Here is a 9,856-nt window from a genome sequence, read left to right on the forward strand (position 1 = left end):
AACTCCCTAACATTAGCTAGCTAACAAGAAATGCCAGCTAAAACGTGTGACTAACTAGGGTTTACGGCTGTACGGATAATTGACCAATGTATTTGTCAAACTAATTAACTAATTTCAACGGCTCTGTTTTGGATGGCTGTTCATCTTGAAATGTGAGTGAAATTGCTAACTAAACTAGCTATGTTAGCCATGTTACCAAGACTCGAGAAGCTAATGCGTTAATTAGTCATGTGGTTTCAAGTAAGTAAGTTAGCTAGCAAACAGGATAAACATCTGTCCATGCTACTTCTCAAAATGTTTTATTTTTATGCGATAATTCTGGCTATATATGCCTAAAATAAATGCCTTTCAGTGAGCTCATAATAGACTTGGTTAAAAATGTATTTGAATGGACAGGCACTGAGTGAGTCCTCATGTTGTTTGCCACATAGCAAGTTCTCACTATCACCAAAGGAGGGCAGTTCTTTCAGTGTCATGACCTGAGTGAGTGTGACAATCAGACCTTCATAATTATTTCGCTCTCCTCTTTCGATCAGTTTCCTCATAATGCTATACTGTAGCCACCCCCTGGCGAAACCAACATGGCATCTGATAGCTAGCTACCCATTACATGAGGGCAGGAAAAATAAGTGACGGGGTGTAAAGACCAAAGGCTGATGTCCTGAAGGTCCAGGTGGACATTGAGGAGCTCATAGCCTCTGGCCACATTGCCCTAAAGCAAGGGGACTGTGAAGAAGCCCTCAGCCTCTTCAAAAAGGCCTTCAAAGCTTCCATAGAGGTGACATTACTTAGGCTACTTCCTTGTTGTCCATGTTGAGACATTTTGTCCTGCACCTCACCCATATAATATACGGCTTGCTAAAACTGTGAGGGGAGAACTGAGCACCTGATTTTATTGTTTGGAAAATGTCCAGGCAACAAAAACATGTCTGGTTCCAAGTCCAAATGGATTACAGTATTTACAGAATCGTTATTGTCCCCAAATTGTAATTGGTTTTCACAATGACATACATCTGACGACCCCCATATTTAGACATACTGTATGGAAGAAAGTCAAATATGCTGCATAATGTTTACTGGTACTTATGTTAGCTTTTATAATGTTTAAGTATTCTCTCTTACCACACTCTATCACCCACAGCTAAAGGAGACCAGGGTCCAGCGGGCATGTGCCTTTAACCTGGGAGCTACCTACGTGGAGGCGGGTAAAGCCCTGAAGGGGCTGGACTTCCTGAAGCGGGCCCAGCCAGGAGAGAGGGGCGAGCGGATAGCAGACCTCCAGTTCAACCTGGCCGTAGCCCATGAGCCCCTGGGGAACCACAGCCAGGCAGCTGTTCACTGCCTCCAGGCAGCCCAGCTGTACCGCTCCCAGGGGGATGGGGCCAGTGAGGGGGAGACCTGCATGAAAATGTCCCACTGTCACCTGCTCCTAAAGGTCAGTCAGCTCAAGGTGTATGTTTTTTATGGTTCAGCTCGAGAATCAGATTACCCTGCCAAAAATCTCAACCCCTAACCATTAGAGGAGAACTGTAAAACAGCAGTAAACTGTACTTATCTTCCTCACCTTAAGCCATTCCAAAATTTAGGTGGGATACTCTCCTAAAGAGATTTAACACCATTCCAATAGATTTCGAGAAAAGCCCAAGCTGTGCTTTTTTATAATGAGATATTACCACCAGGAGATTTGCCTTCATGCACATTAAGATTGTGCTGAGTCAGAATTTAGAAGGCCACCCATATCTTCTGCAAAGATAATAAGATACTTACGCATGAGGCCTAGAATACTCAAGACTGAAAATTGAATGTTACGTAAGGACTATACCACAATAGGAAGAAAACAAGCTTCTCTGCTAAATTAAATGCTCAAGTACTCAAATCTTGAGTGAATTGCAAAAGTTGAATGATTGTTAAATACGTTTTTTTTTTTTTTTTTACAAACAAATGGAAATGTTTTATTTTTTATGGAAATAGTTTCTTATAGAAGGGTCCAGACACCTTTTAGAAACAAACAGTAAATCACTTCCTCATCCACGTTGTATAGTATGGGGGCCCTGAAAAACATGAACAAAGGCTCCAAAAATGTCATTTTAGAAACGGCAAAGCTCTCAGTATAGTGATGCAAGGCTTTCGATGTTGTACACATGAAATCGTGTCATTCCAAACTTTATCCGCAACGTTATATTTCCTTTTGTGCGACTTGAGCGATACCTAAATTTAGTTGTAAAAATACAACTTCTCCTTTAATTGATTGTCAGTTGATTGATTCATATGAGCCATCTTCCTTCTAATGTATTAGGTGCTCAGAAATCATGCTTTGCAATTTGTTTAATCAATACAATTATAACACCAAGAAAAATCATGCCATTAACCTTTTCAGATCTTTAGTGAACCTGCCCACCTCCCTCATCTTTGCTGATCACCAGCTGCCACTGATGAAGGGCCAGTCTCTGTCATTATGGTCTGTTTTTTATTCGGACAACCTCAGTTGGTGTCAGAGTCAAGCCACGATTAAATTATTTAGAGAACTGCCAGAGGCAGTGTGTGGGTGTTATCAATAAATGAGTATAATTTATAATAGGGATGTAACGATTCACCTACAGTTGAATTCGGAAGTTTACATGCACCTTAGCCAATTACATTTAAACTCAGTTTTTCACAATTCCTGACATTTAACCCTAGTAAAAATTCCATTTCTTAGGTCAGTTAGGATCACCACTTTATTTTAAGAATGTGAAATGTCAGAATAATAGTAGAGAGAATTATTTATTTCAGCTTTTATATCTTTCATCACATTCCCAGTGGGTCAGAAGTTTACATACACTTAATTAGTATTTGGTAGCATTGCCTTTAAATTGTTTAACTTGGGTCAAATGTTTTGGGTAGCCTTCCACAAGCTTCCCACAATAATTTGGGTGAATTTTGGCACATGCCTCCTGACAGAGCTGGTGTAACTGAATTAGGTTTGTAGGCCTCCTTGCTCGCACATGCTTATTCAGTTCTGCCAACACATTTTCTATAGGATTGAGGTCAGGGCATTGTGATGGCCACTCCAATACCTTTACTTTGTTGTCCTTAAGCCATTTTGCCACAACTTTGGAAGTATGCTTGGGGTCATTGTCCATTTGGAAGACCCATTTGCAACCGAGCTTTAACTTCCTGACTGATGTCTTGAGATGTTGCTTTAATAAAACCACACAATTTTCCTTCCTCATGATGCCATCTATTTTGTGAAGTGCACCAGTCCCTCCTGCAGCAAAGCACTCCCACAACATGATGCTGCCACTCCCGTGCATCACGGTTGTGATGTTGTTCTTCGGCTTACAAGCCTCCCCCTTTTTCCTCCAAATATAACGATGGTCATTATGGCCAAACAGTTCTATTTTTGTTTCATCAGACCAGGACATTTCTCCAAAAAGTACGATCTTTGTCCCCATGTGCAGTTGCAAACCGTAGTCTGGCTTTTTTTATGGCAATTTAAGAGCAGTGGCTTCTTCCTTGCTGAGCGGCCTTTCAGGTTATGTCGATATAGGACATGTTTTACTGTGGATATAGATACTTTTGTACCTGTTTCCTCCAGCATCTTGACACGGTCCTTTGCTGTTGTTCTGGGATTGATTTTCACTTTTCACACCAAATACGTTCATCTCTAGGAGACAGAATATGTCTCCTTCCTGAGCGGTATGACGGCTGCATGGTCAAATAGTGTTTATACTTGCGTACTACTATTTGTACAGATGAACGTGGTACCTTCAGGCGTTTGGAAATTGCTCCCAAGGATGAACCAGACTTGCGACGGTCTCAAAAAAATATTATTGGCTGATTTCTTTTGATTTTACCATGATGTCAAGCAAAGAGGCACTGAGTTTGAAGGTAGGCTTTGAAATACATCCAGGGGTACACCTCCAATTGACTCAAATTATGTAAATTTGCCTATCAGAAGCTTCTAAAGCCATGACATCATTTTCTGGAATTTTCCAAGCTGTTTAAAGGCAGTCAACTTAGTGTATGTAAACTTGTGACCCACTGGATCTGTGACACAGTGAATTATAAGTGAAATAATCTGTTTGTAAACAATTGTTGGAAAAATTACTTGTTTCATGCACAAAGTAGATGTCCTAACCGACTTGCCAAAACTATAGTTTGTTAACAAGAAATTTGTGGAGTGGTTGAAAAACGAGTTTTAATGACTCCAACCTAAGTATGTAAACTTCCGATTTCAACTGTATATGCATCAGTCCCCGGTTCAAATGTTTAAGATTTGAGTGCATCGGTCAGCTGGACCCCAAACCGATCCAAATGTAACATGCATATGTCCGAAAATCAATTCAAACCTTTACAAATCGCCTGTTTACAATTTCGTTGTTTCTCAAATTACTTTCCTTCTGCCTTCCCGAAAATGTCTCTTATCTTTTGTGACATTTGTATCCTCTCCTTCAGTGTCAAACTTAGCATACAATTGTGTTGACAGTCATTGATCTACAAGTCATTCTGCATGCCGAACAACCCCAAGCACAATCAGTAGTCAAACTGCGACCAGCTTCGCTCGCTGACCAACGCAAGGCATTCCTATTTCTGATCTGGCACATCTGCACTTCACCTTCAGATGTTTGAAAATGTCTTGTGCAATATTAGGCTTTATCACTTGAGTGACAACCAATGTAATTTGCTAGATTATGTTTATCAAATGCGCTGTTGAAAATTGTGTTTTACCGGAATAAAAGTAGCCTAAGCTATCATGGGACACACTGCTCTCATCTGGCTATACATGCTGATCAGGGATTACATTGGGTTTTATTTTGATTGTTCAGGTTCACCATCAGTAATAGTTTTGGTAGTTTTGCTTGAAACAATGAGTATATACGGTCATTTTTAGATATACAAGGTAAAGTTGATAATTTCTTAATGAGGACAGCAATCACTTTTGCTACCTGCACTGCATGGTCGAAGCGGGAGAAGAAGAGGAGCTCACTCGAGTCCAAAAGGTCCAACTTCCAAAAGATCTAAACCATTCCATTCTGAGACACGGGTGAAATCCAAAGTTGTGCTTTATATTCATTGGTTATGTCATAGCAAATTGTTTACTAATAAATACTGATACATTACTAGCTAACACTTTTTTAATATGCAAAAATTATGACTGAATTAGTGGGTGATGGGGATTTCAGATCAAAAGCAAGGTAGATACCCAGTTTCCCTTATGGCTCAGCCCAGGTGCCTACATACAACATAGACATATACAGTACATCATTCACACACACACACACACACACACACACACACAGAGAAGTCGGCTCAGACAGATCCAGTTCAGAGAAGCCCAGCTCATAAGCTCCATCAGCAGCATATTTTAATTTAGAATGGAAAAGGAATGTGTTTATGCAACAAATGTTAGTGCATTGCATTGAACTGAATCGCATCAATTCGTTCCTCTAAACAAACCGAATCGCACAGATCGTTTCAAACTTAAACTCATCGTTCCTGTATGGTATTGTAGCCCATGTATCGAATCGTCTTGAAAGGTAAAGATGCACATCCCTAATTTTTAAGAGCTGCAGTGTCTGACTGACTCATTTGAGATGTGTAGCAGCCAGGTCTATATACTGACAGCTCACTGACTGTCCTACATAGAGCTGGTTTTGATTCAAGCTGTGTGTTTTCAGGACTGGACCCAGGCAGCTTAGAGCTTCCAGAGGGCTGGGGAGAGCTACAGGATGGCAGGCAAGCTGGACTCAGCCGCCACGGCCTTCAAATAGGCAGGGAGTCACATGCTCCAATCAGATGACTTCACCATGGATGATATCATCACCGTGCTCACTGATTGCCTCGAGCTTAGCAACAACATCAAAAACCCAGAGTTCCTCGGTAGGTAAACTGTCAGATGAACTGAATTGAGGAAAAAACAAATGAGTAACAGCGTTGTCAGTCAACAATTTGGTCACAGTTTTGTGACTTTATCCCTCAGCCTTTCAGGTAAGGTGTACAATGACCTGGGCCTGAGTTTCTCCCAGCTGAAGTTGTTCCAGGAGGCAGCCTGGTGCTATGAGCGGGCCCTGCCCATGCTCAGCACCAGGCCCAAAAGGCTGGCCGTGGTCCTACAGAACCTGGGAGCCGTTCACAACACACTGAGCCAGTACCGGCAGGCCCTGGACTACCACCGATAGACAGCCAGCCTGCATGGTGAGCTTATTACATCACTTACGCTGGAGAGTATAGTTATACTGTATTTTCTGCAAAGTTCAGTGCTGTTATGTACTGCATGTAATAATGATATGCCATTTAGCATGCGCTATTCTCCAAAGTACTCTGCGTGCATATTGTTTTTGTATGAGTGGTGCAAGCACTCTACCAACTGAGCCGCAGATAATCATGTGTGTGTGATGAACATGTTACCTGAGGCGTGTAGGAGTAATTGTTTAGGCAGCGGGGCAGACCATTCCTCAAACATTTCATTATACCCTGATTAATCCTTTACAGTATCTGGGTGTGTCCAGTGCTCTCCATGCCTCTAATCTGTCTCTGTGAGCAGCTCTCACATTAGCAAGAGAGGTGTGTGTATGTGTGTGTGTGCTCACGTGCAGGGGTGTGTGTGGCTGAGATTCCACTGAGGCAATCCCATAGGGACTTACAGAGTGCTTACCACAGCACCACTGAGTGACTCACACACTGGTCTTGTGCGTATGTGCATGTAACGGTTCTAAGACATGTTTTTTTCGGCAGCCTTGGGGATGTGAACGTGACATAGCTACTTATGCTTTTTTTAAGTGAGTGAAAAAGTGATGACGCCGTAAAGATTGTCTCTTGTTCCCTGTATTAACCCCTCTCCCTTTGTAATCTATCTTTCTCTCAAACTCTGTATCTCTCTCTGATACCCTTCCCCCTTTCTCCCCATCATTCTGTGTGTCTGTGTCAGGGTCTTTGGGCAGTCGTCGTGCTCAGGGCCGCTGCTTCAGTAACTTGGCCTTTGCCCTCAGTCAGCTGAGGGAGCATGAGGAGGCAGCAGAGAACGACCTCCAAGCCCTGCAGGCCTTCAAAGACACTGGTACAAAATCAAGTCCAACTTTATTCTTTCTAAGAATAATGATAAGCACATTTTTCATGTTGGAAGTGTGTTCTAAATGTTTAAACGGGCTATTAATGACTCTTTACATCCATTGACCCCTTTTGACACTAAGTCTCACCCTCATTTGCTCTCTCTTGTTTACTTAACTTTCTCAATATCTCTTTATATTTGTCTGTCTGTCTGTGTCTGTCTGTCTGTAAGGGCCAATGGCAGGCTTGTGAGGGTTTAGGGGAAGCTCGCTTTAAGTTGAGAGAGCCACCCTCTACTACAAACAAGCTCTGGGTTTACTGTCAAAGTGCAAGGTAAAGAAGTCACTACTACAAATACACCAACCCATACAATCGATCCCCAATAGAATATACATTTTCAGTTATATATGGTTGCTCAGACCTTATCAGACCATATAACGTTGGTTAACCACCGTCTTCATTTCCAGGACACGTCCAGCTCGGTCCAGGAGCATCTGGTCAACAAGCTGAGTGAGGCCCTGCAACACAGGCTGTCACTGATCACCCCTAGAAAACCCCAGGTAGGTACTGTCTGGTCACCACACTCCTGACCATCATACTCAGTTGCAGGAAAACAAACAGATTTATTTATCTATCAGCCAGTATCTAGTTAATATACCAACACTATAACCAGATAATATACAGTTGCTTTGCAAAAGTATTCACCCCCCTTGGCATTTTTCCTATTTTGTTGCCTTACAACCTGGAATAAAAAGATTTTGGGGAGTTTTTATCATTTGATTTACCCAACATACCTACCACTTTGAAGATGCTAAATATTTTTTATTGTGAAACAAACAAGAAATAAGACAAAAAAACTGAACTTGAGCGTGCATAACTATTCATCCCCCCCAAAGTCAATATTTTGTAGAGCCACCTTTTGCAGCAATTACAGCTGCAAGTCTCTTGGGGTATGTCTCTATAAGCTTGGCACATCTAGTCACTGGGATTTTTGCCCATTCTTCAAGGCAAAACTGCTCCAGCTCCTTCAAGTTGGATGGGTTCCGCTGGTGTACAGCAATCTTTAAGTCATACCACAGATTCTCAACTGGATTGAGGTCTGGACTTTGACTAGGCCATTCCAAGACATTTAAATGTTTCCCCTTAACCCACTTTAGTGTTGCTTTAGCAGTATGTCTAGGGTCATTGTCCTGCTGGAAGGTGAACCTCTGTCCCAGTTTCAAATCTCTGGAAGACTGAAACAGATTTCCCTCAAGAAGTTCACTGTGGCCTCCCGGGTGGCGCAGTGGTTAAGGGCGCTGTACTGCAGCGCCAGCTGTGCCATCTGAATCCCTGGGTTCGCGCCCAGGCTCTGTCGTAACCGGCCGCGACCGGGAGGTCCGTGGGGCGACGCACAATTGGCCTAGCGTCGTCCGGGTTAGGGAGGGCTTGGTCGGTAGGGATGTCCTTGTCTCATCGTGCACCAGCGACTCCTGTGGCGGGCCGGGCGCAGTGCGCGCTAACCAAGGTTGCCAGGTGCACGGTGTAGCCTCCGACACATTGGTGCGGCTGGCTTCTGGGTTGGATGCGCGCTGTGTTAAGAAGCAGTACGGCTGGCTGGGTTGTGTATCGGAGGATGCATGACTTTCAACCTTCGTCTCTCCCGAGCCCGTACGGGAGTTGTAGCGATGAGACAAGATGGTAGCTACTACAACAATTGAAATTGGGGAGAAAAAGGGGTCAAAGTTCACTGTATTTAGCACCATCCATCATTACTTCAATTCTGACCAGTTTCCCAGTCCCTGCTGATGGAAAAACATCCCCACCACCATCATGCTTCACTGATGGGATTCTTGGGAGGTGTTGAGTTTGCGCCAGGCGTTTTGTTGATGGCCAAAAAGCTACATTTTAGTCTTGTTTTAGTCTTATTTTAGTCTCATTCTTCCATATGTTTGGGGAGTCTCCCACATGCCTTTTGGCAAACACCAAACATGTTTGCTTATTTCTTTCTTTCTTTTTCTTTATTTCTTTCGGCTTTTTTCTGACCACTCTCCCGTAAAGCCCAACTCTATGAAGTGTACAGCTCCGACACATGTTCCTATGGACAGATACTCCAATCTCCGCTGTGGAGCTTTGCAGCTCCTTCAGGGTTATCTTGGTCTCTTTGTTGCCTCTCTGATTAATGCCCTCCTTGCCTGGTCTATGAGTTTTGGTGGGTGGCCCTCTCTTGGCAGGTTTGTTGTGGTGCCATATTCTTTCCAGTTTTTAATAATGGATTTAATGGTGCTCTGTGGGATGTTCAAAGTTTCGGATATTTTTTTGTAACCCAACCCTGATCTGTACTTCTCCACAACTTTGTCCCTGACCTGTTTGGAGAGCTTCTTGGTCTTCATAGTTATGCTTGCTTTGTGGTGTCCCTTGCTTAATGGTGTTGCAGACTCTGGGGCCTTTCAGAACAGGTGTGTGTGTATATATACTGAGATCATGTGACACTTAGATTGCACACAGGTGGACTTTATTTAAATAATTGTGTGACTTCTGAAGGTAATTGGTTGCACCAGATCTTATTTAGGGGCTACATAGGAAAGGGGTTTGAATACATATGCATGAAACACTTTTACGTTTTTTAAAATATATATATATATATTTTTAAACAAGTTATTTTTCACTTCACCAATTTGGACTATTTTGTGTATGTCAATTACATGAAATCCAAATAAAAATCAATTTAAATTACAGGTTGTAATGCAACAAAATAGGAAAAACGGCAAGGGGGATGAATACTTTTGTAAGGCACTGTATCAACCAACTTCTGGTCTGTTGGTGGGAACTATAATTGTGTGTGTGT

The 9,856-nt window shown here is 42.5% G+C and overlaps 1 pseudogene across 1 annotated transcript; it reads left to right on the forward strand.

Annotated features, from left to right (window-relative positions):
• The first annotated feature begins 30 nt into the window (after window positions 1-30).
• Window positions 31-7,255, forward strand: LOC110486403 (tetratricopeptide repeat protein 24-like; annotated as a pseudogene). The gene is made up of 6 exons (XR_016490436.1): window positions 31-44; window positions 646-778; window positions 1,142-1,435; window positions 5,661-5,862; window positions 5,971-6,177; window positions 6,911-7,255. The product of XR_016490436.1 is annotated as a tetratricopeptide repeat protein 24-like (transcript).
• The last annotated feature ends 2,601 nt before the right edge of the window (window positions 7,256-9,856 follow it).

Source organism: Oncorhynchus mykiss, chromosome 2, assembly GCF_057628025.1.
Source record: "Oncorhynchus mykiss isolate SJ-2025 chromosome 2, ASM5762802v1, whole genome shotgun sequence".
In the NCBI taxonomy this organism is placed as follows: Eukaryota; Metazoa; Chordata; class Actinopteri; order Salmoniformes; family Salmonidae; genus Oncorhynchus; species Oncorhynchus mykiss.